Genomic DNA, 5,230 nt, shown 5'->3' with positions numbered 1-5,230 from the left:
GTACCGAACAAGCACACCAAGGTTTGATCACATTTCCAAATAGACCTATCCTCAAGGATCACTGAAAAAATGGGTTGACATCTCTGGGGTAGCTTTGCCCCCCACCACTGTACACCACTATTGATACGCTACTGCTTATTGGAATGCACCTGTTCACTAGGTGCGATACAGTTAGTGCGTTTGGTAGAAGATAAAATATAGCTGGTTTAAAGTGGATTTCTAAAGAAGGTGATTTGCAAAAAGCAATGGTGTACTCGGAGTTGGTTGGAATGTGATAGAAGAGCTCTACGGTAAACTTTAGCCATTCACGTGCAAGCTGTACACATTTAGTTTCAGCTCACGTTTCGTGAACGCTCTAAGAATGAATAAGGGAGATCTGGATTCTGGATTCTAGTCAACTTCGTTCGTGTCGGGAATCGCATAAGCAACAGTCTCTAAGAGCTAATTATCAAGGTTTAAAGGATTTTATTACATATACACTCTTTTAAAAATGGAGCGGCTCGTGGAGAGAATCGCAGAAGGTTACAATAATTTTAAACATACACTACACAAATTTTCAAACGTTACCATATTGCTCAACGTTTGGAGAGACCAATGATTCTAAAACATTCAGCGCAGATAAAGTAAAATACAAAAAAGAAAAACATAAGTCGTTAGTTAACTATATTAAAAGTACCAACGATAAAAAAGTGCAAATAAACTAGTGGGTTTTCTTGGTGCAAACATACAAACTTTTTTTTGTACAAATAAAAATATCTTAGTGTTCTTCAATAAATGAATTGGAACATTGAACTATGATGAGTTAAATTCAGTTTTTGTCCTGAGATTAAAAATTTTTATATCACTGATAAATAACTCCATATTAACACAAAAAGATTATTTGTAGTTCAGAGGGTGTGGTTTCATACGTAGAAATGTATGGCTGCTTTTCCTGAAAGAGCGCGCCAAAATTCTGAAGATCGCCATGTTTTTCTGTTGCAGTAGACTAATATATAGTCTACTGCAAAAGAAAAAAATATTTTTTTATTTATAATTATACCCTAAGAAAAACAGATTGGTCAGTCTATAATAAAAAGTAGAATAGACAATATACTAAAATATTAATAACAGGAAAAGGTTTAACTACGCCAAGAAGGCACAGAAATTTACGAGGATGTTTACTAGCGACAATTTCTAAAGATCAATAGAGTTGGGTGGAGGGAAAGGTTTTTGGGCATTTTTAACCAATAAGTCTTGCATTCGATTTATACTAAAACCTATGTTACTAATGTATGTAGTTATACTTAATGAGAATGACTAGGTTGAAACGATTTTAAAGTCCCTCAAATTGTTTCGGAAGTTTATGGGTTCCATAAACTTGACGTTCCCAAACATACTCAAAATCAAAATATGATTTTAATCAGATAGACGGTTAACACTGTTCAATGGAAATTTCACTAAGATCCAAAGGAATTACTTTAAGGAACTTTTAACGAATAATTTTTATAAAATATTTTATGTAGGCATGAAATGGTAAACTTAAGACAACTTTTTTGATTCGCACATCGTCTGCAATATATGTCTTTAATAAGAAAAATGGGAGAAGAACATAACGAAACGCTCCTCTGGCTAGGCGAACGCGACGTCATCTACCTTATAACAATTTTTTAAGCGATTTTATCTGCGAACGGTGGTAAATGATTTCCAAAATCCCTGTTAATAGTTTTCTTATTTCGCGGTTCGTATTTTATCGAAATTACGAAAAAATATGTCTGTAATATATTTAAGGTAAAATTTATAGCAGGATGTTCTTGTATGAAATTCGTAAGCTCTTTCAAATGTTATACATGTACCTCGATCGTTTCTAAAATGGGCAAATATTTTATGTTCTTTAAATATGGGAGCTCGAAAAACGCCCAGCAACTCGTAAACGGTGTTTATTTCGTACCTATTCCGAAACCAACATGTGATGTCGAACGTGGCAGAAAATGGATTGCAGTTGTAAATCGGACAGACCTAAAAGTAACTGATGTGATATCATATCATAGCGGGTGTTTTAAACAATTAATTGATGGGAATTGACCAGGCAGCGAGTGGTTTGATCCTGTTCCAGAGACTATTTCAGGTAAACAAAATGTATTGATCATTTTATGGTTGGTTATTATTATTTCAGCTAATAATCAAACTTTTTCGTGGTTAGCCTGCTTTAGTTATGGTAGATCATTCATACTATAATTTGTTAATAGCTAAATTGAAAGCTGCCTTTGCATTGGGTCCAGATGAACCCCTTAGTTGATAAAAATCTTCATCAAGCCCACTCTAATTACATTCAGCATGGATTTGAAGGTTCCTTGTTGTGTTTTCTTAAAGGATACGTTTTGTATCCATATGCAAAATAATCATTTTATTGAGATTTTAAAAAAAAACTAAAAGCTTGTTTTGAAAGCAATAGAAGCCCTACTCTGTCTGGTTTTATTGTCCAGTTGTAAATACACTTTATTCACTTTTAGGAACTAAACAGTTTTTCCATAACGTTTCACTGTTGTACATTCCACATATGCTACTAACCCCGAAACCAGCATCATGGTGCAGAATTTCCTGGTTAATTTCAGTTTGACTAATTGTAGAAGTTGCCTTTTCCAAATTCCGAGTTTTTGGTTTAATTTTTTGATTCTTTTAAATCGAAAACTCTTAGTAAGAATAGTTAGATTATAATTTTTTTGTTGTTTCTTCTAATGTTTCAAACGATTTTATTAAATATAATGATTTCTCATTTGCTCTAATAAATCATATTCAAAAATCACGGAATGTATATTAAACGGTACCCTTTCGAGACAGGTGTTTTTTCCTTTTGTTTCTTCAACGCAATCCTATGGGGTGTAAAAAACGTGAAAATAAATGCTGTAGATGATAAAATTATTTTAGTTACAATTTTTTGATTAGGCCGTCCAAAGTAAGAAATTTCAACGGATTTCGACGCTTTTGAAAAAACTGAAGGCATTATTTCTTCTATAAATTCTGTATAGGCAGTAATAAGGTAGGATTCTGTAATTGAGTGCATACAGTAAGCAAACCTAAATATCTTAAATACTTTAATGGCAATTACAACAAAAAAGAAATACGTTAAAAATACCTTTAGAATGAGTTATTCGCTGCGAATCTGCCGGTTTTTGGGAATAAGTGCGATCATTCATGACCATGTTTACGACTTTTATTTTTTGAAAGCCCTAAATAAAATTGTTTACTTCACTGCTGGCGTCGCGTTCACCTAGCAAGAGCGTTTCCAGTTATATTCTTCTCCCCTTTTAACCCCCCCCCCCCCCGCCATAGGTGGTTTTTATTAAATTTAACTTATCGTACATTTCATTAGCCACCAATATCCTAGCAAGCCAGATTCCTGGCGCGGTACTGATGAGCTCCAAATAGGGTGAAACCCGTCTACCTCTTGGAAATTTAATTACATTGTAGTCCATATGTAGTTTTTATTCACTTTAACTCAGAATAAATCCACCTACTTTTAATTCACTAATCTTTAAACGCGTTTTTTTAAATATTCAGTGAAGAAAAATAAAGCAGTTTTAGTATCCCATTAAAGTTTATAATTAATAATTACAAATTATGTTGCCTATAGGCTTAGTCCCATTTGCTTGATTACTAAATTTTTTTATATTTCAGGCTGAATCTTTCTGTTGTTGTTGATATCTGATTAAAAAGTCGACTACCTAAGTAGTCAATAACACTTCCGATCGAAATGGAAGGTCAACCAGGACTTTGAGGCACGATTGTAGTAGGTGGTGCTAAGGACATTGCAATGTCTAATTATAATGTATAATTAGATTATATAGTAAATATAAGACAATTATTTTATTGGATCCCTTAAAAATCCTTTTTCGACCCTTTTTTAACAATAGAAGTCCCTTGTTGATTTCTACCCTTTTTCCGTTAAATAATTAATTAAAAAATTAATTTGGACCCATTATCTGTTTGTTGATTACGTTATATAAAAATATATTTACTTACAATAACAAAGAATATAGAATGTAACTCTCTAGTAATCAATTCCAAATAAGGGTCTACATGCCCTCGCTGATTAGGTGTATCTTTTGCCAATACCAAGCTCATTTTTTAAATTATAAAACTTTGTTCGATGTACCTACCCTCTACTATCAATAGTTTAAACGGTTATAGAGCGAACAGGCGTCCGACTTGCAAATTCTGATAAATAGAATGTGCCTGCATTTTATCATCACAAATTAGGATTAAAATCTTGTTGGAAATACCGACCAAATTTTTTAATATTAACATATATTTTGACTTAGGCCATTTTCTTACTCTTTGCCTGAACAACTCTATGGATAAAGGGTTGTAATTGATTTTTTAAGGGAGTTTTTTTTTAAGAAAGGGTCTAAAAAGTAAATTATTAAGGGGCCAATTAAATGCATGCCTAAATATAAGTGTTTAATATACTTTTTTCTCAGATAGTTTAAAGTCAACACCTCGAATAACAGATGAGCGTCAATTCTACAGTAAAACAAAATCAGGTGCAACTAGAGACCAACAGGGCAAAGAATCAGAAAACTCAATGGATATAAGTAAAATATAAAACTATATAGTTTAATAATTTTACTTACAAAATGTTAATTTTAATCTTTAAGGGTTTAAAAAACAAGTTCTCTACCAACTAAACGATCTCAAACAGCAAGTTCAGCATTTGACGGCTATGTCCAGACAAATGTTTTTAACCTTGTGTGACAAACCGGTTGAAATGGAAGATGCAGATTTTTACCTCTCCGAGGGGACAAAGTCCCCTAGGAGGGGTTATACAACGACCGTGTCTGTCTGTGGGTGGGTCTGTCTGTGGGTCTGTCTGTGGGTCTGTGGGTCTGTCAGGACTGCGAACGCGTTCGCATTTTCGGTGCAAAGTTTCTCAAAGGGTTGGCAAAACCACCGTGTGACGGTGAGCGTTAACGGATGCATTTGCGGTTTGGTTTGGATGGTGTTTTTTCGCTCACCGTCGTGACGGTTTGGTGTATTACGTTTTTGTAATGTTTATGCGTAGGTTGTGAGTGTTGAATTTGTTGTGTTTGTGTTCTGATGGTTGTGCATGTTGAGTCTGCTGTGTTTATATGGGCGTTTTCTCTCCAACTTCTTCTTAATGACTTTGGGACGGACCGAGTGCTGAGTGTAATGCTACCTCTCAACGTCCAATGGCAGGGTTTCCACCAGTTGTACACGGTATTCGTCTTAGTAT

Source organism: Leiobunum rupestre, chromosome 2 (genome assembly GCF_980474605.1).
Source record: "Leiobunum rupestre chromosome 2, qqLeiRupe1.1.hap1, whole genome shotgun sequence".
In the NCBI taxonomy this organism is placed as follows: Eukaryota; Metazoa; Arthropoda; class Arachnida; order Opiliones; family Sclerosomatidae; genus Leiobunum; species Leiobunum rupestre.
The sequence above is the reverse complement of the archived record's forward strand: the minus strand, read 5'-3'. Positions refer to the sequence as shown.